The 16553-nt window shown below is 37.8% G+C and overlaps 1 pseudogene; it reads right to left on the bottom strand.

The window, feature by feature from the left end:
• Positions 1-15092: 15092 nt before the first annotated feature.
• On the bottom strand, positions 15093-15698 carry LOC102284040 (transmembrane emp24 domain-containing protein 2 pseudogene; annotated as a pseudogene).
• Positions 15699-16553: the final 855 nt, after the last annotated feature.

Genomic DNA, 16553 nt, shown 5'->3' on the forward strand with positions numbered 1-16553 from the left:
ATTTACTTTTGAGTTTATTCCTGGAACGGAATGGAACTGGCAAGAATAAGTCAGTTTTCTATTATATTTGATGACTGTTTCCAGGAAAGTTTGGTTAGCCAAGTCTCATGGATTATTAAGTCTCTATTGTAAATTGCCAAAAGAGATGTCCCCCCATGGAAATTATTAAACTTATTTTTATAATATTGGCATCTGTAAGCTCTTCATGGTACAAGGAATAAACTCTTGAGAGGGAGACTGAAAAGATATATATCCCAAGATCCAACAAATGGAAAACACTCTCTCCCACAATTGGAAGATCTGACCGTCCCCACTGTTGTATACTGGATAGTGGGAAAAATCATTCCACACAACTTTGTGAATCAACTATATTTCAATAAAAAAATTTAAAAAGGACCTAGGGAGTGGAGACACACAAAATAGTGTTAAATGAGAAATCAAGTTACTAAACAGTTTGGATTGCAAGATCCCATATGTGTACATGCAAAGTATATGTGCAAAGAAAAGACTAGAAATAAACTTATCAACTATAAAGAAGTAAAAATAAAAAAATCATGCCAGGATCCTTGCAGTTAGAGGAGCAAGGTCGTGAGGCAAGGAGCGGTAGGTTTGCAGCCGCCATTTCTTCCGCCTCCGGTCTCTGGATCTTTTGTAGAGCGTCCAACAGCGCTGTGTTGGGACAGAGCATCCGGAGGTTCACAACCTCAGTGGTTCGTCGGAGCCACCATGAGGAGGGTCCAGGGAAGAATATACCATTTTCAGTGGAAAACAAGTGGAGATTACTATCTTTTTAAAAAAAAAAAAATCATGCCAGAAGTGAGATAGGCATTTTGTATTCAATGTTTTTCATGATCTCTGATTAGATTTGACTTGACTTTAATTCTTATATTCTAATTTAAAATGATCAAAATCAGTGATTTATCATAATCATTAGACACCTGAGACATTCAAATTAGAATAAGGGTGGATTTTATTCATTTATATAATCATTAATTCAACAGGTATTTATTGAGCATCTGGTAAGGACCAGATGCAGGTATTTATGGGAAAAGTGAGTGAAATAAACATATTTCTACTTTCATGGAACTGAAACTTTTCACTATAATGAATACAAAATCATGGGAACCATCTTTTTAATGTCATGCTTTCTGTTAGAAAAGGAAAACTTTGGGGTAACTCTTAGCAGGTCATGCATTCAAAATATTTTGAGGATTTGATCAAATATGCTAGTATTGATCCATGCACCATTTTAGTTTCTGATTTACTTTGATAACATTTTTTAGACAGGTGCAGACTTTGTTTAATGTTGGGCCCTACAATAATGTTAATTTACTTAAAAAAGATTTAACTTATGTCAGTGACTGTATTGGTTCTGATGCTTAAGGTGCTCAGTTGCAATATTAGCTAAACTCCTTTCATGGCCTTGTAGAACTTAGAATTTACTGAAGATTCATAATCATGAGTCCTGCAAAGCTATATCAGCTTGCTTTTTAAAAATTCACTTAGTAGCTTTTAAGAAGATACAGTCAATGACTTTGCACCCATTCAATGTGGATATTCTTACTAATAAATATGGAACTTTTTGTTTTTTTATTTTTATTTTTTGTTTTTAAACTTATTAATTTTATTTATTTATTTTATTTATTTTTAATTTATTTTTTTAAATTTTATTTTATTTAACTTTATAATATTGTATTGGTTTTGCCATATATCAAAATGAATCTGCCACAGGTATACATGTGTTCCCCATCCTAAACCCTCCTCCCTCCTCCCTCCCCATACCATCCCTCTGGGTCGTCCCAGTGCACCAGCCCCAAGCATCCAGTATCGTGCATTGAACCTGGACTGGCGACTCGTTTCATATATGATATTATACATGTTTCAATGCCATTCTCCCAAATCATCCCACCCTCTCCCTCTCCCACAGAGTCCAAAAGACTGTTCTATACATCTGTGTCTCTTTTGCTGTCTCGTACACAGGGTTATTGTTACCATCTTTCTAAATTCCATATATATGCGTTAGTATACTGTATTGGTGTTTTTCTTTTGGGCTTACTTCACTCTGTATAATAGGCTCCAGTTTCATCCACCTCATTAGAACTGATTCAAATGTATTCTTTTTAATGGCTGAGTAATACTCTGTTGTGTATATGTACCACAGCTTTCTTATCCATTCATCTGCTGATGGACATCTAGGTTGCTTCCATGTCCTGGCTATTATAAACAGAGCTGTGATGAACATTGGGGTACACGTGTCTCTTTCAATTCTGGTTTCCTCAGTGTGTATGCCCAGCAGTGGGATTGCTGGGTTGTATGGCAGTTCTATTTCCAGTTTTTTAAGGAATCTCCACACTGTTCTCCATAGTGGCTGTACTAGTTTGCATTCCCACCAACAGTGTAAGAGGGTTCCCTTTTCTCCACACCCTCTCCAGCATTTATTGCTTGTAGACTTTTGGATCGCAGCCATTCTGACTGGTGTGAAATGGTACCTCATAGTGGTTTTGATTTGCATTTCTCTGATAATGAGTGATGTTGAGCATCTTTTCATGTGTTTGTTAGCCATCTGGATGTCTTCTTTGGAGAAATGTCTATTTAGTTCTTTGGCCCATTTTTTGATCGGGTCATTTATTTTTCTGGAATTGAGCTGTAGGAGTTGCTTGTATATTTTTGAGATTAGTTGTTTGTCTGTTGCTTCATTTGCTATTATTTTCTCCCATTCTGAAGGCTGTCTTTTCATCTTGCTTATAGTTTCCTTTGTTGTGCAGAAGCGTTTAAGTTTAATTAGGTCCCATTTGTTTATTTTTGCTTTTATTTCCAATATTCTGGGAGGTGGGTCATAGAGGATCCTGCTGTGATGTATGTCGGAGTGTTTTACCTATGTTCCCCTCTGGGAGTTTTACAGTTTCTGGTCTTAGGTTTAGATCTTTAATCCATTTTGAGTTTATTTTTGTGTATGGTGTTAGAAAGTGCTCTAGTTTCATTCTTTTTACAAGTGGTTGACCAGTTTTCCCAGCACCACTTGTTAAAGAGATTGTCTTTAATCCATTGTATATTCTTGCTTCCTTTGTCAAAGATAAGGTGTCCATAGGTGCGTGGATTTATCTCTGGGCTTTCTATTTTGTTCCATTGATCTATATTTCTGTCTTTGTGCCAGTACCATACTGTCTTGATGACTATGGCTTTGTAGTAGAGCCTGAAGTCAGGCAGGTTGATTCCTCCAGTTCCATTCTTCTTTCTCAAGATTGCTTTGGCTATTCGAGGTTTTCTGTATTTCCATACAAATTGTGAAATTATTTGTTCTAGCTCTGTGAAGAATACTGTTGGTAGCTTGATAGGGATTGCATTCAATCTATAAATTGCTTTGGGTAGTATACTCATTTTCACTATATTGATTCTTCCAATCCATGAACATGATATATTTCTCCATCTATTAGTGTCCTCTTTGATTTCTTTCACCAGTGTTTTAAAGTTTTCTATATATAGGTCTTTAGTTTCTTTAGGTGGATATATTCCTAAGTATTTTATTCTTTTTGTTGCAATGGTGAATGGAATTGTTTCCTTAATTTCTCTTTCTGTTTTCTCATTATTAGTGTATAGGAATGCAAGGGATTTATGTGTGTTGATTTTATATCCTGCAACTTTACTATATTCATTGATTAGTTCTAGTAATTTTCTGGTGACGTCTTTAGGGTTTTCTATGTAGAGGATCATGTCATCTGCAAACAGTGAGAGTTTTACTTCTTCTTTTCCAATTTGGATTCCTTTTATTTATTTTTCTGCTCTGATTGCTGTGGCCAAAACTTCCAAAACTATGTTGAATAGTAATGGTGAAAGTGGGAACCCTTATATAGTTAATATGACTAATTTGTTCCAGGTCTCAAATGAGAGACAACATTTGACGGCTTGTAGAGCATGACAACCATATGTTTATTCCATTTCCAGATGATGTTACTGTTTAGAGTACATGTGACCATGGTAATTGGTATATAATATATTGTTCATTCTAGTCTATTTTTTAGGATAATGGTTAAAAAGTATACATATTATGTCTGTGTGTTCAAAGTGAGGTGACAACTCTGACAATTATATGGTTCATGAAATTAGCTTAAGCCATAAATATCCATATGTTACATTATAATATAAATCTTTGATTAGTTGTTAGCTCTGCTGCAACTAATTATTTTACTAAAATAAAATATCTAAAAATTGGAATTATTTAAATTTTAAAATTAATTAGAAAGGATTCAAGGTTATCTTTATAATAATCTTGTTAATTATTATATATTATAAACCTTCTTGAGAAGAAGAGAAAGAAATGGAATTTGCTTATAAACCTGAGTGTTCTTCAGGGAGGGGGTTGAATTTATGACTTGTATTTGTGCAGTGTACATGATGGAAGCATGTGTGATATACTTTGGCCCAGGCAAGCCTGGAACACCAGTACTATCAAGAAGAGATCTGCTTCTCTGACTGCCCAAAGCCCCTTGCTCCACCAATATACTCTCATTTAACATTGTTCTGAAATTTGTATTTAAATAATTTATAAGAGATAGTCACTAACTATACAGACTCAGGAAATGCCTGGGGGAAAATTTTTCATTGCACACAGAAAACATTTAATTTATAATTTTCAAACCTTCTATCTCTTTATTCCTTAACCACCATATTTACATCTTGATTTAGATACATTTTATTGTCTTTTGTTCTAATGGTCCTGTGCCTTTATTATGGACTATCTCAAGTCCTTTTTGGGAATAGGTTACTTATTCAAAGTAACCTTAGTTACTTAGTCAAAGAGTAGGCAAAGCTGACTTTGGCAGTAGTGGGGTCCAAACCTACACCCCCAAAGAGATTGGAATTACAACATACTGTGTAAAAATAGAGAAATATATAAAACCTGTCTGAATTTGCAAACTTTAAATATGCAAACTTTAATATGGTGTAGCAGAGCATTAAGTATCTATTCATGTCTGGAGATTTTCAGAATGGAAAGTAGGGAGTTAGAATGATTCTGAGAGTTTATTTATAGAGGAAAAATACTCCCTACTACATTAGAAAGAAAAGTTACATCCTACAGAGTATTTGTAATATGTAGAGTTTTGGTAAAATTCCGTTGATTGACATTGAACTATGGGTGAATGTCATGAAATTCAATGCAAAGCTTTGGAACACATGCAACAATTTTCTCTTTAGATAACTATTATAACTGGCTTAGGAATTTGGTTCAAAATAGAATCCCCAGATTGTTCTCACTTACTAAGGGAAGATTATGCCCTCATGCCTTTAAAAATTGAATAAAGCACGAATACATTCTCCCAGAAGACAGATGTATTTTATTAGAATCAAGCTGGTTTACTAATATTATATTAAAGCAAAATTCCAACCACAATTGACAGAATACAGTGGTTTATTACAAAAAAAGTGGTTTATTTAGAATAAAGGAAAGATAATACTCTTTCATTCTTACATTTTTTCCATCTTCCTTTTTGCAACCCATAGACACTCAAGAAAAAAAAAATGTCTAATTTAAAGGTAGTGGACAGCAACTTTGGTAACTATAGATTTCTTTGCAAAGAAAAGTTATTCTTGACATTTAGACTTTTTCTATTGAATACTAGTCTCATGCAAGATCCTTTACTAGAGGGTATTGAAATTCTTCCATTGTGGTCAGATTGTACTATGCAAAGAGAATGATGATAGTATCTCTCATAATGTTGCTATAACTGTTCATATTTATAAAGAACTCAGACTAGCATTTGGCACATGGTAAATACTAAAGAAGTCCTTGGTCACTCAATCAGTCCCTATTCTTTCTATGGTATATTAATTTCTATTTCCATTCTAGAGTGCATAACATTCTCTCTGCTTGGATTTGCACCCCTCTTTCTGAAAGAGATGGGAGTACCAGACCGCCTGACCTGCCTCTTCAGAAACGTGTATGCAGGACAGGAAGCAACAGAACTGGACATGGAACAACAGACTGGTTCATGATGTATTCTGCATGATGCAGAATACATCATGCAAAATGTCGGGCTCAATGAAAGACAAACTGGAATCAAGATTGCCGGGAGAAATATCAATAACCTCAGGTGTGCAGATGACACCACACTTATGGTAGAAAATGAAGTAGAACTAAAGAGCCTCTTGATGAAAGTGAAAGAGGAGAGTGAAAAAGTTGGCTTAAAGCTCAACATTCAGAAAACAAAGATCATGACATCTGGTCCCATAACTTTATGGCAAATAGATGGGGAAACAGTGGAAACAGTGGCAGACTTTTTTGGGCTCCAAAATCACTGCAGATGGTGATTGCAGCCATGAAGTTAAAAGATGCTTACTTCTTGGAAGAAAAGTTATGACCAACCTAGACAGCATATTAAAAAGCAGAGACATTACTTTGCCAACAAAGGTTCATCTAGTCAGTTCAGTTCAGTCTCTCAGTCGTCTCCAACTCTTTGCGACCCCATGAACCGCAGCAAGCCAGGCCTCCCTCACCATCACCAACTCCTGGAGTTTACCCAAACTCATGTCCATTTCAACCACCTCATCCTCTGTTGTCCCCATATCCTCCTGCTGTCAATCTTTCCCAACATCAGGGTCTTTTCAAATGAATCAGCTCTTCACATTAGGTGGCCAAAATATTGGAGTTTCAGTTTCAACATCACTCTTTCCAATGAACACCAGGACTGATCTGCTTTAGAATGGACTGGTTGGATCTCCTTACAGTCCAAGGGACTCTCAAGAGTCTTCTCCAACACCACAGTTAAAAAGCATCAATTCTTCTGCACTCAGCTTTCTTTATAGTCCAACTCTCACATCCATACATGACCACTGGAAAAACCATAGCCTTGACTAGATGGTGCAGGAGCTACTCCACGTCCAAGGTCGGGGCAGCGGCCGAGAGGAGCTACCCCATATCCAAGGTAAGGAGCAGCGGCTGCACTTTGCTGGAGCAGCCGTGAAGAGATACCCCATGTCCAAAGTAAGAGAAACCTAAGTAAGACTATAGGTGCTGAGAGAGGGCATCAGAGGGCAGACAGACTGAAACCACAGATAACTAGCCAATCTGATCACATGGACCAAAGCTTGTCTAACTAAGCCATGCCGTGTGGGGCCACCCAAGATGGACAGGTCACAGTGGAGAGGTCTGACAGAATGTGGTTCACTGGAGAAGGGAATGCAAACCATTTCAGTATTCTTGCCTTGAGAACCCCATAAACAGTATGAAAAGGCAAAAAGATAGGACACTGAAACATGAACTCCCCAGATTGGTAGGTGCCCAATTATGCTACTGGAGATCAGTGGAGAAATAACTCCAGAAATAATGAAGGGATGGAGCCAAAGCAAAAACAACACCCAGTTGTGGATGTGACTAGTGATAGAAGCAATGTCTGATGCTGTAAAGAGCAATATTGTATATAGGAACATGGAATGTTAGGCCCATGAATCAAGGCAAATTGGAAGTGGTCAAACAGGAGATGGCAAGAGTGAATGTTGACATTCTAGGAATCAGCAAACTCAAATGGACTGGAATGGGTGAATTTAACTCAGATGACCATTATATCTACTACTGTGGGCAGGAATCCCTTAGAAGAAATGGAGTAGCCATCATAGTCCACAGAAGAGTCTGAAATGCAGTACTTGGATGCAATCTCAAAAACAACAGAATGATCTCTGTTTATTTCCAAGGCAAACCATTCAGTATCACAGTAATCCATGTCTATGCCCTGACCAGTAACACTGAAGAAGCTGAAGTTGAATGGTTCTATGAGGACCTACAAGATCTTTTAGAACTAACGCCCAAAAAAAGATGTCCTTTTCATTATAGGGGACTGGAATGTGAAAGTAGGAAGTCAAGAAATACCTGGAGTAACAGGCAAATTTGGCCTTGAAATATGGAATGAAGCAGGGCAAAGACTAATAGAGTTTTGCCAAGAGAACACACTGGTCATAGCAAACACTCTCTTCCAACAACACAAGAGAAGACTCTACACATGGACATCACCAGATGGTCAACACTGAAATCAGATTGATTCTATTCTTTGCAGCCAAAGATGGAGAAGCTCTATACAGTCAGCAAAAACAAGACTGGGAGCTGACTGTGGCTCAGACCATGAACTCCTTATTGCCAAATTCAGACTTAAACTGAAGACAGTGGGGAAAACCACTAGACCATTCAGGTATGACCTAAATCAAATCTGTTATGATTATACAGTGAACATGAGAAATAGATTTAAGGGACTAGATCTGATAGACAGAGTGCCTGATGAACTATGGACGGAGGTTCATGACATTGTACAGGAGACAGGGATCAAGACCATCCCCAAGAAAAATAACGCAAAAAAGCAAACTGGCTGTCTGGGGAGACATTACAAATAGCTGTGAAAAGAAAAGAAGTGAAAAGCAAAGGAGAAAAGGAAAGATATACACATTTTAATGCAGAGTTCCAAAGAATAGCAAGGAGAGATAAGAAAGCCTTCCTCAGTGATCACTGCAAGGAAATAGAGGAAAACAATAGAATAGGAAAGACTAGAGATCTCCTCAAGAAAATGAGAGATACCAAGGGAACATTTCATGCAAAGATGGGCTCACTAAAGGGCAGAAACGGTATCTACCTAACAGAAGCAGAAGATATTAAGAAGAGGTGGCGAGAATACACAGAAGAACTGTACAAAAAAGATCTTCATGACACAGATAATCACGATTGTGTGATCACTCACCTGAGCCAGACATCCTGGAATGTGAAGTCAAGTGGGCCTTACGAAGTATCACTATGAACAAAGCTAGTGGAGGTGATGGAATTCCAGTTGAGCTATTTCAAATCCTAAATGATGATGCTGTGAAAGTGCTGCACTCAATACACCAGAAAATTTGGAAAACTCAGCAGTGGCCACAGGATTGGAAAAGGTCAGTTTTCATTCCAATCTCAAAGAAAGGCAATACCAAAGAATGCTCAAACTACCACACAATTGCATTCATCTCACACACTAGTAAAGTAATGCTCAAAATTCTCCAAGCCAGGCTTCAGCAATACATGAACTGTGAACTTCCAGATATTCAAGCTGGTTTTAGAAAAGGCAGAGGAACCAGAGATCAAATTGCCAACATCTGCTGGACCATGGAAAAAGCAAGAGAGTTCCAGAAAAACATCGATTTCTGCTTTATTGACTATGCCAAAGCCTATGCCTTTGACTGTGTGGATGACAATAAAATGTGCACCAAACCTGCACATTCTGATGAAGGTGTACAGTGAAACTGATATAAGTCCCCAGTCAAGATACACTGATCATAATTATCTCTTGTTGTAAGTATGCGAATTTTATTTCTCAGTGACATTGTAGACTCCTTGAGGACATGGACCATGCATTGTTTTTCCTGTGTATCTTCCCACAATGCTGGGAGCATGTCCACTGCTGAAGAACATTCCTTTTTCTTGTTTGATTACAAGATCTCTCAGAGTGAGGCCCAGGATATGAATTGTTAAAGGATATGGAGGGACTGAGAAATACACAGGTGGATCATTCAACTCTTGCCACAGTCAGTGCTGTGTAATAAATAACCGCAGAGTGACATACAACAATAACCATCTGTTCTTCATGTTTTTTGGAATCAAGAGGGATAGGCCAGGCATCTCTAGTGATCTTACCTGTGCTTACTCCTGTTTGGGGGGTTGAGCTAGGCCCACATAGTTGCCTGCATGTCAGCAGCTCATTAATGTACTGGCAAACTAGCTCTGTTTCATAAGATTTTGATGTTCCTTCTGGGACCATCAGGCTAGTCAATGGAAATACTAAAGAACAAGGGGCAAGACCAGATGCAACAAGTCCATTCCAAGCCTCCATGTGCGATGGATTGGTCAAAGGAGAAGGAGAGTACAGCATAGTTACAGGGGAAAATCTGTGGATACTAAAAAATGGGAAAAAGTGGTGTCATTTTCCCAAACTTCTCCAGTGGAATGTTTGTTTGTGTCTCTTCTGTGCAGAGCCTGCTCTGATGCTTTACTGAAGGTCAGTTCTCCTTGTACATAATCTCGATCAGGATGTCTTTAAAACAGCATTACCACCCTTGAGTAAGCAAGCCAGTAATCTTGTTTGGAGGGGGAAATGTTGCAGGTAAACAATCACATAATGCCACTTCATTTGCCATTAAATAGAAAAATATCACCTTACATTTCACAGACTTGACATCACTCAGATAATATGTCACACTTCATTAAACTAGAAGATCAAATGCAGAAAACAAAATATCTGCTGTTCAATAAGATTATCTACTACCTGAACAAGGTTTGTGGAATTGTCAACATGATGTGTCTGAATTCAAGAGATTAAACCAAGAAGTGTGACTGGAAAAATGTTAAAAACAGCACAAATTTGCTTTGAAATGATACAGCATCTCATTGTCACTTGTGATTTGACCACTGGTTCTGTCTTTATTACTTGTGCTTCTTAGTGAACTGTTGCAAAGCAAACCATGCAGTCTATTGTGGAAGTTTAATTTAGAGAATCATCTTGGGGCTGAAAAAGAGTTTCTGCTAAATTCCTCGGCTTCTAGTAGGCCATCTCTCTGTCTAATGGATCTTATCTCCTAAAGAGGCAGGGAATTAATTATAGCATGTTATAGCAATCATATGATTTATACTTTTATCTGTTTGTCTCTATCTACTTATCCATCTATCATATCTATGTGTGTGTTCATCACCAAAATAATAGCTAAATTTCTATGACTATTTTTTCTAAATTAAGGTGATCTTTTTCCATATTCAATTATTTATTTGCTCTTATGGTAGGTACTTGATTAACTCCTGACAAGTGAGATTGATCAGCAAGACAAATATTACATAAACTATAGTAAAAATTACTTTCCAATCCTGCTTTATTCTTATTCTGTTATGGGATTTTAGGCCAATCCCTTAAGATTCTTATCAATAAAAGTAGACAATTTAGATATTTTAATAACAAGAGTTCTTGCCTATGTAGCCAAATAATAGGTAAAGATCTAAGGTAAACTCTGGGTAAATCAGATATATATTGATGTCTGTATTTGTCTATCTATCTAGATATATAGATACATATTTATTGTTGTTTCTGTTTATACAGGAGAAGGCATTGCATAATCACCCTGTAGGGTAAGTTTATCTTTTATTAAAGGTGTTATGCTAAGCTTTGCTTGATCTTCCTTTCTAAGAGGAAGGACACCGACTTGTAGGATAAAGAAAAGACAGTATAGACACAAACTAAAACGTGGCCTTATGCAAGATACGTTCTAGAGTTCAGTTTCATCACCTTGTATCGATGGACAAAAATACAAATGAGGCAAATTGGGATTTGGATATAGCCAAAAGGTTTCTTTTGAGATTTTTCTACTTGCTAAAGGAGAGAAACACTGAGTGGGGTGTAATAAGCTCATTTTCTGACAAGGGGAGACATTTGAGATTTTTACATGAATGTGATTCTGATGGAACCAGAGAATACAACCGTTTTCCTGGAAAGTCAGGAGTGCTGACATTCCACAGCATTAAGGACCATCTCCCTCTTGCACACATGCAAACATATATGATTGATTTGTCTCTAGGCAACATAACATCAATGGGAGCAGACTGGTTACAAAGCTAGGCCCTCAGGCCAGTGGAGGTTAAAAGCTCAATTTCACTTTCTCAAGTGGAAAATTCTGTGTAACTAACGTCGTAGCCTTTTGTTTAGTCACAAAGAAGGAATAATTGCTTTGGAATTTGGAATTTAGTTCCCCTATGTGCTTTTTGGTAGAGCTTTGTAGCTAGGGCCACTTGCAGCAAAGAAAATATAGCAAACACTTGGACAAGCTAAGCGGGCCTAGGATACCATGTAATTAAGAGAGGGGCAATGAGAGGAACAGCAGGGGGCCTTGCACTTTGGAGTAGCCCATATTAACCTTGGGGGAAGTGGAGATTATAATGGGAGTGATGCTGGTGGTGGGAAATGATCTCAGAATGTTTGTTTTCAACTGAGTTTGAATCCTGGTGCCTTATATGTGGATACACAGGCAATGCTTAGAAAAACACAGTGCTATGAATGTAATAGTCAAATGATATCTTGATGTCAAAGCTGCTTATACGTACATGCATTTTAAACTTGATTTGACTGCTGCAGTGCAACAAGCCAAAATTGAAGCACAGTTGTCTTCAGAACTTGGAAGTTTAAAAATTTGAGCTGCATGGTATTGTCCTAGAATGAAGTCATTCTTACAATGGCAAAAAGGAGAAAGCATGGAAAAATAGATCATTATTGCCTACATTTATAATTTGATGTTCACATATTGCAAAGATCACCAGGATGTATTCAACAAGAAAAGGGAATAACATATTTTTCAGGGGACATTCTATGTAAGAGGAATAGTGTTCTGTTTAATTTGCATATAGAAACATTGGTGTCCTTGTTTCCATAAAAAGAGAAATTGTGCCTAAATATAGGCTAATTGGTGGTGTTTACTGAGAACATTTGATTGTGTGACTCATGATTTGGAACACCATTTCCCTATCAGAAAACTAGCTTGAGACCCTCCTATCGCTGAGAATGTGTTTAATTAGATGACAGGTTTTAATTAGATAGGACTATTTCAGCCTGCTTACTCTCGGTCTTTATCTCTCCATGAGCCATTTCCCTACAGAAGGATGCTGTAGCCATAATTATTCCAGTCATCTTAAAGAAAATGTTTTGAAGTACAGTAGTTAGCTGTCAAAAAGAGAAGGCTAATTTCCAGTTATGAGAGCATTTTCCCAATGGAAATCTTCCTTTCATTCTGGGTAGACATATTTGTGTTTGTTTTTTAGCTTTATTAGGCTCCATTTTCTCCTTCCTAGACAGATAATTTCTCTTGTAGCTGTTCAGAATTAAAGGAATTCCTCAATTCCAGAAATGTTTCCAGCTGTTTTTAGCTCCAACTATAGTCTACATTACCTAAACAAGTACCTAAGAGCATGGCACATAAAAATCACCCAGCAAAAGCATAATGGAAATAAATAATTTGAAGAATTTCCCATAATATATGGAATTTTAATAGATGTAAAGGAAAAAATGGTCAAATATTTGGACAATTATGGATGAAATGAGCAAACTACTTTAGGATCCATCAGGTTGTTTATGCTATTGATAGGTATAAGCTGTTTGGCACCAAACTCCCAGATCTTCCTATCTCCATGATATTTTCACAGGAAAAGGAGGCAAGGGGGTTTTCATCTGGTAATATCACACTTTTGTTTTGTTTTCTTTGAAACCAGCCTATGACAACATCCTCCCTCTATATCCCTTATTAAAAAGTTTAAAGTCTCTGTGGGTTCCACTGTAAAGGAGAAAGAAGACTTGGGGACGTGCTTGGGCATGTGGGGATGTACTATCTTTGCATTTTGACCCCTTAGCCTTTATCTTTTAGATGGAAATAGTCATAGCCCAATGGGGTTATTGGGCTAGACAGTTGAAATGGTGAAATTTTAGCATTAAAAATTATACAAATACAGTCTTTATTTGACATTATGTTAAAATTAGAGCATATATTGTTGAACTGATTATTTAGTGGGCTTCCCAAGTGGCACGAGTGGTAAAGAACACTCCTGCCAATGCAGGAGACATAAGATACGTGGGTTTGACCCCTAGGTCAAAAAGACCGCTGGAAGAAGGCATAACAACCCACTCCAATATTCTTTTTTCTGTTGTTGTTTTTAAAAAGAACTGTTTATTTACTGAACCTGGGGCAGATCAGATACACAACCAATTTTAAATTTGCATATTTTAACTCAGTTTTGAAGTGTTTGGACACACACATGCACACAATTGGCATGCAACCATTGTCCTAGGGTAAAGTCCAGTCACCTTAAACTTGCAAATATTTTGACCCAAGGTTGAAAAATTGTTTATCCTGAACATGAAAACCTGTAACAAGTTTAAATTAATTATACAAAACTCGTTACTTATAGTTTTCCCCTTGCAAAGATTAAAAAAAAAAAAAAAGAAAAGTACAAATAACCAGTATATATCAGTCACAACATAATCCTGGATCATCCCCACACCAAAACCAGATGCTCCTTGAATTTTAAACCCATCATCAGAGACCAAAAGAAAGTCATTTCATTTTATACAAAACAAAATTCACATGTGCCAAAAAAGAAAGACCCAAGAAAAACAAAAACAAAAACCCTAGTACTGACAGTGATATTCAGTACCCTAATTAAACAGTGACCAAAATGCCACTGATCAAAAATAAATAGTGGCTGTATATCACTGCAAAGAAATCCAAGAGGCTTTAACCCTTAGGCATTGGAAATCCAGATTTTTCCAATTACGTGAATGCATATCTTCTACATGCCAAGAGTAGAGAAAGTGGATGCGCCAGCATAGAAACAAAAAGAGCTGCCATTTGCTGAAACATGCAGAGAACTGGCTTTAATAGACTTCTTATAAGGTTAGGCAGAAACCAAAAAATGGTTATTAGTTGCTTGTGGCAACAATTTTAAGTGGAGATGATTGAGTTCTAAGGTTCAAAGTGAAACTTTGGGGGTGGGGGGTAAAGGTTGTTGGTTTAAGTCTTATCTTTAAGGCAAAAACAAGAGAGACAAAATGTAAAAGTACCAATCTGGTCACATACTCTAGTTCACAGAGCTCTGCCATCAAGCTGGGTAGAAAATGTCAAGATTCGGATTGTTGTTTCTCAACAGAATGAATCTTTCTAATGACTTGAACTGCAGGATAAGGGATCCCAAGAATGCAGTCATTTTAGTAAAGTACTATCAGTAAAGTACTATCCTGAACAAACTGCATTTTATCATGAAAACAAAAGGAAAGAAAACTAAGGACTCTACACTTATATTCAGCTTACAGTGTTTGAGTTTTGGAAGGGCCTGAATAATGGAGGCAGAATTCAAATATGAATTTATGCCAAACAAATGTCAAATTTTCACTATAGCTTTCCTAAAAAAGTGTTTTCCCCCAGTATCTATTAATCACAAAGAAACAAAAGCTGTGAAGATACAGTTCAGAAAATAAAAACACAGAAACTAATGACATTATTATGACCAAGATGTTTGGTAAACAGTGAATTATGAATTTGGGATTATGGGGAAAAGGCTTTTAAACAACCCTCCAGACTTCAAAGACTCTTTTCAGGTAGCAGATGTGTCCCAATGTCGTGGTAACTAGAACAAGAACTTCAAAGAAGGACCAAAGGACCACTCTGTAGCTTGTGTTGTCATTGATTGCTCTGTGTATTCTCTCTCCAACTTCCATGGATTCCTGTTCATGCTTCACAGTGTCATCTCCACTGCCAGCTCATTAATCATTTCTTCTAGCTTGTTCTTGTGAGCTACTGTTTCCATGTCTTGTCCTTTGGGGTCTTCCCCAATATCAGTGGTGAACATCACTATCTTTGGGAGTCATGGTGGCCATCCTATTGCTAAAAGAAAACTTGTATGTTCCGTCCATGTAAGCAGCAAATGTGTATTTCCCACTGGACTCCCTGTCTCCTTTATAAATTACTTTATTATCAGGCTCTGTAATCTCCACGTCGATGTTCAGGAAGCCGCCCTTGGCCACCTCAAAGATGAGACCCATCTTAGTGCCCGAGGCAACCCGCTTGAGGAAGCATTCCTCTGCATGCGTGTCAATGCTGACGAAGTAGCCCAAGGCTGTGGCCAGGAGGGAGGCCAGGAGCACCAGCAGCTCAGCGAGTGTCACCATGGTGGGGATGGGGCCAAAGCGAGGACCGGGACTGCGGCCTCCAGAGCCACCATGGTTGTTGCCACCACCACCGCTGGCTTCTCAGCCACTGCCGCCTCAGCTCCGCCCCTTCCAGCTGTGCCACCTGAGGGGACGTCAATATTCTTGCCTAGAGAATTTCATGGACGTAGAAGCCTGGCGGGCTACAGTCCATAGGGTCGGGAAGAGTCGGTCACAACTGAAGTGACTTAATACGCAGGCGTGCATATTATCATCTCATTTGCTAACCTGAAATCATCACAACATTGTTAATCAGCTATACCCCAATACAAAATAAAAAGTTTAAAGTTTGAAAAACAAGAGTAAAACATAAGTCAGATAGTGTCCTTCTCCCTTCTCTGCTTCAAATCATCATCAAATTGCTCCCTGTGGTAGGCAGAATTCAGAGCTGGCCCCCCAAAGTCTTACCTCCTCATGTGTACACTCTGTATGATTATTTGGAAGAATAAGCCCTTGAATATGAGCAGGATTGTAAATAGGATGGGATTTCTAGCATTTATTTCCTTCCATCTCTCTGCTTACAGTATACATCTGTTCTTGCATATTGTAGAATTTTTGTATTATACTTCCCTTATTGTTGTTCAGTCACTAAGTCATGTCTGATCTTTTCAACCCCATGAACTGCAGCATGCCAGGCTTTCCTGTCCTTCATTATCTCCTGAAGTTTGCTCAAATTTATAACCATTGAGTCAGTGATGCTGTCTAACCATCTCATCCTCTACCGCCCTCTTCTCCTTTTGACTTCAATCATTCCCAGCATTAGGGTCTTTTCCAAAGAGTTGACTCTTCACATCAGGTGGCCAAAGTATTGGCGCT

The sequence above is a fragment of the Bos mutus genome, chromosome 2 (assembly GCF_027580195.1).
Source record: "Bos mutus isolate GX-2022 chromosome 2, NWIPB_WYAK_1.1, whole genome shotgun sequence".
Taxonomy (NCBI): Eukaryota; Metazoa; Chordata; class Mammalia; order Artiodactyla; family Bovidae; genus Bos; species Bos mutus.